A 13,636-nucleotide genomic window follows, 5' to 3' on the forward strand; every position below is an offset into this window, starting at 1 on the left:
CAGCAACTGTGTCTAGAGTATTTTTTTAGTGAAAATTCTTGAACCTGCCTCATATCCTTCTGGAGCCTGGATTCCAACATCAGTAAGCGCATGGGCTAAAGAAGACCATCTGGAAGTGGGAAGGGGAGAGGGTTTGTGAGGGTGTTATTTGATTTAGTGTTTGTTTTGAGACAAGTTCTCACTATGTAGCCCAGGCTGGCCTAGAAAGCCCAATCCTCCTGCCTCAGCTTCCCTAGTGTTGGAATTATAGGTGTGCCCCACCATACCAGACACAAAGAACTTTTTTGTTTGTTATGTTTTGTTTTTCTAAGACAGGGTTTCTCTGTTAGCCCTGGCTGTCCTGGAACTTGATTTGTAGACCAGGCTGGCCACGAACTCACAGAGATCCACCTGCCTCTGCCTCCCCAGTGCTGGGATTAAAGGCACACCCAGCTACAAAGAACTTTCTTGAAGAAGGTTCTCATATTGTGCTTTTCCTAAGCACCTCAGGCCTATTTTGAAAAGGAGGATGTGTTCATGCAGAAAGAGCAGCCGTGCTCTCCCCCTTCCCACCCATGTCCAGCCATTCTGGAAACTCATCTTCCTGGTGGTGGAGTGGCTATAGCAAGGTGGGGTTAAATGGTAGCAGTGGATGAAGCAGTAGGTGCTGGTGGCAGTGGTGGCAGAGCAGTTCTATGCATGATTCCAGGATCCTGGCCTAGGATCCAAGTGTGACCCTGACAGTCTTGACCTGTGAACTAACTAAAAAGCCCTTTTAATAAATTCATTTTCTGTTTAGGTTAGAACTGGCTTCTGTGCCCTGTTCCTAACCACCCTGGTGCAGAAATCCTGAGCCTCTGATAAAAGTCAGGGACAAACTCTTCTGAGCTCCAGACCTGCACACCCTATGACAGTTGCACACTCACTCGCTCACCCCAATTTTACCTGACACTTTAGCCCTCCTCTCTAACATATTCTTTCCCCATCTTGCCATAGCATCCAGGCAATGGGGAGGAAGGTAGGAGTGTGCTGTCAGGCAAGAAAGCTCACGCTTTTGATGGGTTTTAATGTTCCAGGGGAGGCCTGGAAATCTCAGCCCTTCCTCTCCCAGACCTGACAAGAGCCTGACACTCCCTCTGCTCCTGTGCTGTTGTCCGTGTTTTGTTCTTATTAATTTCAGGGTTATTTTTCTACGTCCCTGGGGCGGACACTGAGCCTTTGCTCCCTGATTCTTGGTTCCATGGCAAGCTTCTAGCAGTGTCCTCTCCTGCCCCAGCTCACAGGCCTGCAGCATGCCCTCCATCTCCACACCTGGCCTGTGGATTATTTTATATAATAAGCATAGTATCCAGGCACAAGAGAGCTTTTCAGGGACTATACAAAAACAACAAAAATATGGAAGAGCAAGGGTTGGTAAGACGGCTCTGTGAGTGAAAGCCCTTGTCCTGAGTTCAGTCCTCTGGACTCCTTTGGTAGAACTTCTTCCACAAGTTGTCCTCTGACTTCCACATGCATGCTACAGTGTGTGTACCTACTCACATGCATACCCCACACACTAAATACATGTAATAGAAAATGGAAAGCCAAAAGCTTCCTAAACATCACGAGCTAATGGTAGTGTTGGACTAGAACTCGGCCGCATGGCACAGGAGTCTGTATCTGTAGTCTCTTCTTTCAAAATGTCTGATGCTGAAATTGTTGCTCAGTATCAGACAAAACATCAGGGAGGTCCGACAAAGTTCTTGGTTCATAGCCTGTTGCAGTGCTGTAGACAGCCCTGTAGATGGCGCCTGAGGCATTTTGTTAGCGCCCATGGAAGGCCTGGAAAGCTAGGTGAAGACTGCTGAGCAGCAGGGCATTAGCATAGTCTTTTTTTTTTTTAATAAATTTTATTTTATTTTATTAATTAGACTTTATTAACTTTGTATCCCCCCCATAAGTCCCTCCCTCCTCCCCTCCCGGTCTCACCCTCCCTCCCCTTTCTTCACACATGCCCCTCCCTAAGTCCACTGATAGGGGAGGTCCTCCTCTCCTTCCTTCTGATCTTAGTCTATTAGATCTCACCAGGAGTGGGTGCATTGTCATTTTCTGTGGCCTGGTGAGGCTGCTCCCCCCTCAGGGGGAGGTGATTAAAGAGCAGGCCAATCAGATTATGTCAGAGGCAGTCCCTTTTCCCATTACTATGTAACCCACTTGGACACTGAACTGCCATGGGCTACATCTGTGAAGGGGTTCTAGGTTATCTCCATGCCTGGTACTTGGTTGGAGTATGAGTCTCTGGGAAGACCCCTGTGTTCAAATTTTCTGGTTCTGTTGCTCTTTTTGTGGGGAAATAGTAAGATCTGGAGAGGACAGGAACCCCACAAGGATAACGTAGTCTTAAAACGGCTCCCTACAACTGTTCTTTAGCTTGGAGGGAGGAAAAATGACACAGATGATACCTTGACTGTGTGATCAAAATTGCATTACCAATCAGTAACAGGTGGACACACTGTGTGCATCCAGGTGTGACACCCAGAGGAGGATGTAGCATTTTCCACACAGAGTAGTATTTCCTGCACAGAACCCTAAGAAGTCTTGTGGCTGAGAATGAGTGACCTGAATTTTATCACAGAGAAAAATCAGAAAAACATGCTATACTGAATGAAGGCAGGGGACCTGCCACTGGATTCTTTTTAAAAATGTGTTAGTTTTACTAGTTTAAATTGTGTGTGTGTGTGTGTCTAAGTGTGGATATGTGAATGTGTGTACACATGCTTGAGGAGGCCAGATATGTTAGATTTCCCTGGAACTGCAGTTACAGGCTGGGAATTGAGCTTTGGTTCTCTGGCAGAGCAGAGTTTGAGAAGAATGAATCCTCCAGCTTGCTCTTCCTCCTCCTCCTCCTCTTAAGAGTGCCTGCTCTGCTCTCATTTCATTTTCATATGGATTTTCGGAGCAGATATCAAATTCAACACAAAGAGACTAAAACTTTGGATAGCAGCCATGTTGTCATTGTAGGTCTACTAGGGAGTACTACCATTTTAACCACCCCAAATGTCCAGTCAAAGGGCCAGCATGTACCAACCTGAACTCTGATTAGTTTTATCTAATGATGAAGGAAGCTGGACCAGACATTCAAAACTGAATTGAGGGCACAGAGTATATGGACGTATATTTATGTTACATTGAGCTGTGAGGATAAGTTCTATTTGTAGACTATTTGTTCTATTTGTTGAATAAACATGAAAAGGCTCACACAGACTGCTAGAATCTACTAGAAAAAAAAAAGTTTCCACTAGGAAAAACTTAGTTTAAATTACACGTTTCCAAATACAAGTCTCATTTAAAAATCTTCATAATCTAAACATCTCTGAACTTGTTACAACAGAAAAATTGAGTGGTTTCTTGTAATATTAAAACCTCAAGTATTTGTGGTTTCGTTTTGTGTTTGTGCAGTGCTAGGGTTAGAATAGTACCTAAGCAACGTGTTGACATATTTTGAAAAGCAGATAAAATTTAATTAATGCATAGATCACCTGGGTTTGGTGGCACAGCTTTATAGTCTCAGCTCTTGATGGCTGAGGCAGGGAAATCAGAAAGAGTTCAAGGCCAGCCTCAATTACATAGTGTGAGGTCAGTCTGAGCCATAGGAGATCGTCATCTCAAATAAAACAGAAACTAAACACACACACACACACACACACACACACACATCAACCGTCCTTGACTTAAGACAACAAAAAGTTACCTTTCTGCCCAAGCCCAAACTCTGGTACCTTTATCAACAGGGTCAACTAAGGCCAGAACAAGCTGTGCTGGTTCTCCCGCATTTGTTATGTCTCCACGCTTCAGTTCTGTTTTCTCTTCCTTAAATGTCAGCAATTTGATAATCCATGGTGGCTGACATCACCCTGGAGCGTTTAAGTAAATGGCATATAATACTTGCTGCCAATGGTGACGTTAATAATTACAGGAACAGGAGGAGAGAGCATGTTGTGGTTGTTGAGGTGACCCCTGGAATAGAGTGAGGTCCTTGGCAGTGTCTAGAGTTTGCTGTGTTAATGGTCACGGTGTTGCCATTCTTCACCTTTCTGAGAACAAGGGCCTGGGCTCTGGTAACTAGCCATAATATATAATGTGGCTGCCTTGAGCTACTTGAATACTCTGAAAAATGTTTTTATCTGGCATAACACTAGGGTTTCCTAAGAAGATCCAGGATGTCCCTGTGTGTATTTTACAGATTTGTGGATGCATCATTTCTTCTGTAGCTTCATTGGTTTCTCTCTATAAATGTTAGTGACATTTACACATTGGAAATGAATATTTGTCTATTTATCAATCTACATATTTACCTATCCATCTATATTTTACCATATTGTATAAAAATATCCCTTTCCTTTCTCCCTTCCTTCCATTACTAAAGGAATTGTTTGTTTTTTTTGGTGTTTTCTTTCTCTTTTTCTTTTTGGATAGCTAGGCTAGGCCCTCCACAGCACTGAAACAAGCAGAAGTCAGAGAGGTCAGGTTCTTAATATCCTGCTACTTCTAGTAAGGGAAGAAAAACTCACTAAGTCATTGAGGGCGGCCTCTACCTCTTGATCTTCCTGCCTCAGCCTCTCAAGTGCTGAGAGCAGAAACCAGTGCCACCAGGCCCAGCAATTTACACATTAAGTTTTATCTGTTATCTAAAAATATTTTAGCAAAGTTTGTTCAGCATTGAACAAATAGAAAAAAAATGGCTAAAAGGCTCTGTATCACACACAACAAAAGAGAATTGTAATGTGGCACACAAGCCGCTAAGTTTAATCAAATTATTAAAACTGAACGGCACATTTGAGCCCCATGCCCTGGAATCCGTGTTAAAAAGGGAAATGGAACTGATCTCAGGGTTTTCTTCCTTCACAGAGATAAGGTACGCGTTGCTTTTGTAACAGAATAAAGTGTGGTACATGGACCTTCCTACATGGGCCATAGAGTAATTGAATTAGTGTGGCAAGAGATCTCTACCCTCCTTTCTTTATAGGAGGGTGGGTTTGTCCTGAATTTTTGGGTGGGCCTAGTATAATCACTTGGGTTGTTTATTTATTTTGTAGTCCTCTGTTGCTGAGTTTATATCCCAGCCTTCAAATGGATCCTGTAGAGCCTAGAGCCTTCCCCAGATGGAATAGAGGCCAACAAAATCTCACAAGTGTTTCTGATTTTAAATACATGGATAGTGGATGGTACTATAAGACATTTCTTTTAGTGACTTATGAACCAAAAAAAAAAATTTTTTTTTTGTATAGTCTCAAACAAAACAAAACCCAACTACCACACCAACAAGACAAACCCTCTCACAAATACAGAAGTGTCATGAATATTTAATGACAGCCAGGGAAAGAACTCCATTCTTGTTTAAAATTTATTTGTTTTTATTATTGTGTGTGCACATGTGCGAACACATGCTTGTGCCATCGTGTGTGTTTGCAGGTGTTGCTCTTCTCCTACCTTTGCCTGGGTTCTGGGAGTGGAACAGGCCATCAGGCTTGGTGTCACAGTGTCTTTATCTACTGAGCCATCTTGTTAGCCCCTAATAGTGTTTCTTAATATAAGGAGGCAAAATAAGGCCGATGCTAAGAGGCAATAGGCAAAGGTACAAGGGTGGAGATAAAGTGGTACAAACATACGGCCTTCAAGATTTTGGAGGGTGCCAGTGAGACAGCTGAGTGGGTAGGGGTTGCACATATGCAGTCTTGAGCTTAAGTTTGAACCCCAGATCGAACTGAGTCCCAAGAGTTGTCCTCTAATCTCCACCTCTGAACACCATGGCAGAGGTTCACATTCTCAGGCACACAAAAATAATAGAACTAAATAGGCATAGGTGTGTGTGTGTGTGTGTGTGTGTGTGTGTGTGTGTGTGTTTAGGCCAGAAGTCAGACTCAGGTGTTGTTCCTAGGAATTGTCTACCTTGGTTTTTGACCCAGGATCCCTCACTGCTCACAGTCTGAAACCTATCAGTTAGCGAATGAGAGCTGGCCAGCAAGCCCCAGGGAACCTCCTGCGTCTACCTCCTCAGAGTCTACCTCCCAGTTTTCTTAAGTTTTTTATTTTTTTACTTTGATTCTGGGGATCAACCTCAGATACTTATGCTTGGATAGTAAGTATTTTACCAACTGAACTACCCCCAGACTACACTGTTTTTTGATGGTCTGACCCAACTCAGAATAAAACCAAGTCCACCGGTTCCCAACACACACACCCCTTAAAAACTAGGATCTTTTTAATCAGAATCTGAGTGTATAACATGTGAATCCACATTTAAACACAAAATAAAGCAAAACAAAAGGAATGCATAGGTGCTTCTGATGTTTAGCAAGGTTGGACATCACTGACTGCAGGGGAGGCCTCATCTGCATGCCTTTTCAACAATTCTTCCCTTGTTTTCCCTTAACCCAGGCTTTGTCAGATGTTTGCAGTTATTTTTTGGAAGGGTGTGGCGTGTAGAAGGCTTCACAGTGGTTTAGTAAGGGCAGATCCATGCCTGTCACAGTTCCGTGAAGCAGATTACCTCCTCTTCTAGAGGATATTGTGGTAGAACACCCATGCTCGGATGGGCGGTCATGCCATCTTCCCATAGGAGCAAGGAGGTCATACAGAGTAAAAATTCTCACCTCCCTTCCAGGCTCTTGTTAGACAATAGTTCTGTAATTTTCCAGGACATTGCTTGGCCAAGATCCCAAAGTTCTCTAATACAGTACCTGGCGGGGAGTATTTGTGTTTGAAAAATGGTTTCCAAAACGAAGTTACTAACTACTCGTGATCATTTGGAAGGTTCCCCCCCTCCTCCCATGAAAGGAACAGGATGAACTAAGAAGTTGCCAAATGTACACCTGTAAGCAATAAAATTAATTGCTCTGTTGTACTGTTACTGGACATCAATCACCCTAATTTTAGACGACATCTGCGTTGAATAATTACGCTAGTCCAAGTAGACTTGAATTTCTTCCCTACAGCTGCTGGAGAGCAGGCCCACTGAAGCCATTCCTAGTTCAGGTCAATAACAGAACATTAGCATACAGCTGGAGCCTGCTTTTCAAGTCTCCATTGCCAGCGACGCACATTGGGATGGCCCCAGAGAGGCTTGGGACAAATCCAGAGATGTGTTCTTTGACTCGTCATGGGCCACTTCAGCCTTTATGCGAAGGCGCACAGCCACTCTAGGCAGGACCACGTTCTCGTTGTCTTTGAGCCAACGGGTCGGGCGAGCCTGGCAGCACTAGCTGAGACTGCGTGCGTCCGGTGCTGGGTTCCCCGGGAGCGGCCCGCGGGGAGCAGGCTCCGGGGCACGTGGGCGCCGTTGCGCTGCCCGCGCTCTTCCTCGCAGGCCTCCCTTGCGCGTAGAGCAGGGGCTCCGCGTTTGCCGTCGCGCTTTGTCCCGGAGCGGACCCCGTCCGCCTCCTGGGTCGGCTCCCGGGGGGGGGGGGGGGCGGCTCAGAAAAGTTAAGCTTCTTTAGGTGTGGCGTTCGGGGCCCGGCGACCACCCGCGTCGAGTATGCGCCTTGGTTGGGGGTCGCCCCAACCCCGCCCGCGGTGAGTGGCCGCCGGGGCGCCCCACAGCGCACAGTCGCGCCGCCCGAGGGAACGGGTGGGCGGGAGGGGAAGGCCGCCTCCGAGCGCCGCCGTTGCTACGGCAACCGCGGGCAAACCGGCCTCCGGGCCTCCAGCTGCCGGGCTGACTGGCTGCCAGCGCCAAGGAGGGACCTGGTGATGATCACGGACCCTTCAGGAGTTTCCCGGGGGTTCGTAAGCAGTTGGGACTTCATTTCCCTTGGGGTGGTCCCTGGCTGCTTGGGTCCATCTACACTTCCTTCCCCTCCATCCCACTCTCACCACAGGAAACATTTTTGAAAGTTTAACTAAGGGTAAGTGGTGTGTGTTTGTGTGTGTGTGTGTGTGTGTGTGTGTGTGTGTGTGTAAAGTCCTTGAAAGCTGTAGAGTTGTAAGGGTTTGATTTCTTTTTATTTCCTAAGAGTTTACCACCCAGTAGGACCTCGTTATGTGGTTTCTTAGGGCACTTCCTTGCACTAGGGTACTCAGGAGATAGGTCCATGTTAAGAGCAGAGGACAGGGGATTTAAACCCGCTGCCTCAGTTTTCTAGATGCACGTTAGAATTTATCACATAGTTGTGGGTTAAAATGAGCCTGTGTGCGGTATTGGCGAATGACAAATGGAAAGTGGTCAAGTTAGTTGTAGAGGATAATTGTACATTTGGGGTGCTCCTCATTCCTCAGCACAGATGAGGAGGCCCTGAGCACTCACCTACAACATCAGACCAGGATCCTGCCAGCCGTCATACATAGGAGGAAGGATCTGTGAGTGGGAAGCAAAATCAACAGATTTTGAATTTAAGCTTGTTCTCCAGGCCATGCCTTCAAATTGTGAGCACTACGTAGAGATACTACACATTTAAAATTCTAGTCTGTGTAAGCCACCAGTGTTCTTTTCCTAGTAAATCAGACATCTATTTAGTTTTCAAGCTGGGAATCTTGCCCTCATCAGTACCTACTTCCCTTTCTTCTATGTCCATATTGTCATCAGTTTGTGATCATGTTTTCTTCATACCAAATATCAGAACTAACCACTTCTGTTTCTTCTTCTATCACCCTAGACAGGGCTACCATTTTTTTTTTTTTTTTTTGTCTCTTGTTACCTGTTAATTGGTCTGAGGTCATCATCTTATTTTAAAGTATTCCCATCTGTTTTTTTCCCCCATTCTGCAGTGGGAACGATATTTAAAATGTACAAATTGATTATGCTGGGCCAGAGAGATGGCTCCTTGGGCAAAGGTGCTTGCCCCCAAGTCCGATGACCTGCCTTTGATCCCCAAGGCACATGTGCTGGAAGGAGAGAACAGACTACACAAGTTGTCCTCTGACCCCTACATATGCACACACAAAATAAACAAATGGTTAAAAAACTAGCATGCAGGGGGGCCCTGGATTAAATCCCTAGTCCTCTTAAGAAAGAAAGAAGAAAAGAAAAAGAAAAAGAAAGTAATTTAGGCCAGGCATGGTGGCTAGCTCCTAACTTCTTTTCTTTCTGATGTAGTCTCCACATAGCTGGGATTACAAGTGTGGACCCCTGTGCTTGGGTCTGATAGACTCCTTTTCAGTTTTCCATCATGATTTTCTGTCTCACTTCAGGATCTTTGCACATGCCTCTCCCTGCCGTCGCTCCTCTCTTAAGTCTTGCTTACCCTTAATCTCTGAGGCCAAATGTTTTCTCAGGAAAACTATATTTGATTGCTTTGTCTGGGGGACACCTCCTCAACATTGGCTCTTCTGACACTAGTCATTTCTTTTTAGTAATATTTGTGTGTCTGGCACATAGTGTGCCATTAATAACTAAATGGGTACTTGAATTATAACTTTTCTTGCTGCATTCAATGGTGTATGAAAATATGCTGTGGTTACAAGCACAGGCTACAGAAACAGACGGATGGTTTACGTGTCAATTCGAGTTCTGTCACAGTTCCATACCTGGAACCTGTCAGGCTGATGTTGCATTTTACTGAAGGGTGATATGGTGTATACACGGTACCACTTCTGGGTTTTAGAATGTACATATATTTTACCCTTGTGCTGGTTTGAATAAGAGTGGTCCCTATAGGCTTATGTCTCTGAATGCTTGGTTATCTGGGAGTGGTACTGCTTGAGAGGGATTAGGAGGTGTGGCTTTGTGTAGCAGGGTTGGAGGAAGTGTGTCACTGGTGGGAGGTCTTTGGGCTCAAGCCAGGCCCAGTATCTCTCCCTGCTACCTGCGGATCTGGATGTAGAACTCTCAGCTCCTTCTCCAGCACCATGTCTGCCTGCATGCTGCCATGCTCCCCACCATGGCAATAAAGAACTAAACCTCTGAAAGTGTAAGCAAGCTCCAATTAAATACTTTCCTTCATGAGAGTTGCAGTGGTCGTGGTATCTCTTCACAGCAATAGAACACTGACCAAGCTGACCCTGAATAATGTCGTCAAGTATAATCAAATTCTCTTTAGTAAACTGAATCCACTCTTTTTTTTAAGATTTATTTATTATTATGTATACAATGTTCTGTCTGCATCTACACATACATTCTCAAAAAGGGCACTAGATCTCATTATAGATGGTTGTGACTCACCATGTGGTGGCTGGGAATTGAACTCAGGACCTCTGGAAGAGCAGCCAGTGCTCTTAACTTCTGAGCCATCTCTCCAGCCCCTGAATCCACTCTTAATTGGGATAAAAGTGATACATAATTTGGCATCAATCACTTCATGGCAAGCGAATTTACCAAAACTTTGTGAAAACTTGTTGTTTCCATAGCTTTTTGGATTTTTGAATTTCTGTCTAGAATGTCAGAGTTTGTTTAGTGTAACCCTATTCAGTTATCTCAGTGCCTCAGTTTTTCAGAAGTCAGACATGATGTTAGCACTAGTCTGCCAACATCACATTGCTTTGAGAAGTAAATGAATTACTACATGCTAACTGCTTGGAACAGTGAATGGTGCTTAGTCAGCAATGTGTTTAAGGCTCTGCTCTTATGCCATTTTCTTAGCTCCGTAATCACACTATGAATGAAGCTTAATTAGCTATTATTAGTGGATATTTATATGCCAACTACCAAGTGTAATGATGAATGCCTTCATAATTTAATCTCTTCATTGTGTCCTTGCTGCTTAAATCAGTTTCTCAAAAATGAAAAGACAAAGGACAGGAATGCTGTGGTGTTCTTAAATCACAGGGCTGCTCTGCTTTCCACAAAGCTGGTACAGTCTTCAGCCCCGCCACCGGCTGGGTGATGCTCCTGCCAGCATTGTTTAGAAACAGCAACAACTCCAAACTTTGTCCATTTCACAGATAAAAGTTCCTTTTTATTTTAACTCATTTGTTTAAGCACTAAAAAACCTTATTATTAGCTGTTAGCTATTTCTTTTACCTGAATCACCTATACAAACTCTTTGAAGGATTTTCTAGACATAGTAATTGTGCTATGTAATTTATGTTGTACAGTTTGAAAACGTGCACATAGCTTGTAATGATCAGATCAGGGCAACTGACATATTTATCACTTCAAGCATTTTATCCTTTCAAATTAGCAGTTTTAAAATCTTTGTCGTTGACTATAGATTTCCTATTGTGCTGGGCATATTAAAAGTTATTTCTCCCATTCAGATGCACCCCTGACCCACTTACCATACCCTGCCTTGTTTTTCTTATTATGGTTTGATTTCTGTCTTTCTTGGCCTAGGCAGGAACCAGTATCCTGGGCTTTGGCAGGAATTAGATAATGTGTCACTGGGGCCCAGGGCAGGTTGTTACTTGTCTGTAGGCTAGTGTACTGGCTGCTTTTGTGTCAACTTGACACAGACTAGAGTCAGCATAGAGGAAGGGGCCTCCTTTGAGGAAATGCCTCCAGGAGGTGCAGCTGTAAGGCATTTCTTCAATTATTCATCAGTGGGGGAGGGCCCAGCCCATTGTGGGTGGTGCCATCCCTGGGCTGGTAGGCCTGGATTCTTTAAGAAAGTGGGCTGAACAGGTCAGGGGAAGCAAGTCAATAAGAAGCACCCCTCTATGGCCTCTACATTAGCTCCTGCCTCCACAATCATACCTTGTTTGAGTCCCTGTCCTGACTTCTTTTAAGATGAACAGCAATGTGGAAGTGTAAGCTGAATAAACCCTTTTCTCCCCAACTTGCTTTTTGGTAATGAAGTTTCATTGCAGCAATAGAAAATCCTAAGACAGCTACTGAGTGTAATGTTATGGGACAAATTAAATAAAGATGATTAGGCATACGGCAGATCTTTTATATAAAAGAGGTTTATTAGGTGGAGGTGAAGAGAGGGAGGAGAAGGGAGAGCAGGACATGATGGGGGGAAAGAGAGAGGGGCGTCCTGATAGAGAAAGGGGAGAGGGCCAAGAGAGGCCAAGAAAAGGGGAGCAAGAAAGAAGGGACGAAGAGAGGAGAGACCAAAAGAGAAAGGACCAAGAGAGGGACCACATGGCCAGCTGGTCCCTTTAAGGGGCAAGGTAACCACACCTTCCAGGTGTGGCCACCTGGCTGGTGACATGTGATGACATCATAAGTTGCTAGGCAACCCAGAAGCAGGTTTGGTTCCAAAATCCTAACACTGAGTGTGGTAGAAAGTAATGTTTCAGAGGCTAAGTCTTGAGAGAAATCTGAAGTTTAGGCAATGCTGACCTTCAGTACATCGGGTGGGAAGAAAGAAGACATCCAGGTGGATGGCAGAGGCTGACGGTGCGATGATGGGGGGGTGTGGCTCAAAGCTGGGAGGAGATTCATTTCCTTTTCATAGGAACATTGCAGATTCATCTGTGGAAGTACAGGGATGCTGTGGGCACTCTGAGAACTATTGATAGAGTAAGAATATTAACCCTTTGCTTGTCATAGAAGTGTTTTTTTTTTTTTCCTCCACAATTGCTTTTCCATTTATAATGGCTTTTTGTTCTGGGGAGTCTTGGGTGAGCTCAGGGCCTCATATCATGTACTCAACATCCCCTGGCTCCTATGTAATTTTATACTTAGAATGTTTTTTTTTTTTTTTTTTTTTTTTCAATGCAGTTTATTCAGGAACATTGAACAATCCTCAGACCCTGGGGAAAGCCAGCCCACAGCTTAAATAACCTCTGGGTAGCCAACCCAGGCGTGCCACGTGGGCAATGCAGATAGGTCCACATACATGGAAGCAAGCCAGATCCTCGGCCTTAGCCAAATATGGAGTTGTTCGTGACAGAGAGCACTCACCATCGGGAAGGTGGAAGGCAGAAACCAGCTCCATCTTTAAGGCATAGCATTCCACAGCTCTCTACAGTTCCCCCTTTTTGTTTTAGACGCATCAGGCAAGAGTAGAGGTCTGATCTCTGATATTAGAAATAAATTGGGACTTTGTACCGATGTTCATTTAGGTGTCATCCACCCAAAGAGCATCAGACCCGTCCGATACCTTTTTCTCAGAGGCGGGACCTGGGGCATCAACCCGCATGCAATCAGACATGCTCTTCTCTGGGTCCAAAGCGGCTGACCCTGAGTGCAGTGCTTAGCCTCGCATCCTGAGCGTATCATTTTAGCTTTTTATGGTATGTAGAGGCTGGACAACAACCTACACGTTCTTTAAATGTTAACATATTTTCTTTAAAAAATGTATTTTCTGATACTGGTAAATCAAGAGGTAGTGACAGTAGGCAGAAGACGGTTGAGAGTCTAGGGAGATGGCACAGTAGTAACAGCACTTTCATACAAGCATGAGGATCTGGGTTCAGGTACCAGCACCTACCTAAATGGCTGTAGTCAATGGAGTGTCTGTAACTTCACAGAGTTGGGGTATGTGTGCTGAGGCAGGAGAATCATTGCTAGCTGCTAGCCTAGCTCCAGGTTCAGTGGCTGATCTTGTCTCAAAGAAAAAAGGTAGAACTCCATAGAGCAGGACACCTGACATCCTCTTCTGGCTTCTGTGAGTGTGCAAACGGTCATACATATATGGAATATGTACAGACAGACACACACACATCACACCTACCCACACCCAAGCCCCAACACAGAGCTGAGCAGTGTACTTATAGAAAATTCCACCAAATGATGAAGGCTGGTGCTCATTGCACCTTCATGTCTCACTGAAGAGGGAAGAGAAGAGCTGTGCTCTGT

At 44.7% G+C, this 13,636-nt stretch overlaps 1 protein-coding gene across 4 annotated transcripts in view; it reads left to right on the forward strand.

The window, feature by feature from the left end:
• Nucleotides 1-7,658: 7,658 nt before the first annotated feature.
• The window catches only part of Stk33 (serine/threonine kinase 33), a 176,380-nt gene continuing 170,402 nt past the window's right edge, over nt 7,659-13,636 (forward strand). For 3 of the 4 annotated variants that reach the window (XM_060367072.1, XM_060367073.1, XM_060367076.1), the window contains exon 1: nt 7,659-7,862. The gene's annotated coding sequence lies outside the window, so the exon portion shown is untranslated. Of the gene's footprint in view, nt 7,863-11,988; nt 12,233-13,636 lie in introns of those variants that run through there. The other variant, XM_060367074.1, reaches the window with a different exon arrangement.

The sequence above is a fragment of the Meriones unguiculatus genome, chromosome 14, assembly GCF_030254825.1.
Source record: "Meriones unguiculatus strain TT.TT164.6M chromosome 14, Bangor_MerUng_6.1, whole genome shotgun sequence".
NCBI classification, from domain to species: Eukaryota; Metazoa; Chordata; class Mammalia; order Rodentia; family Muridae; genus Meriones; species Meriones unguiculatus.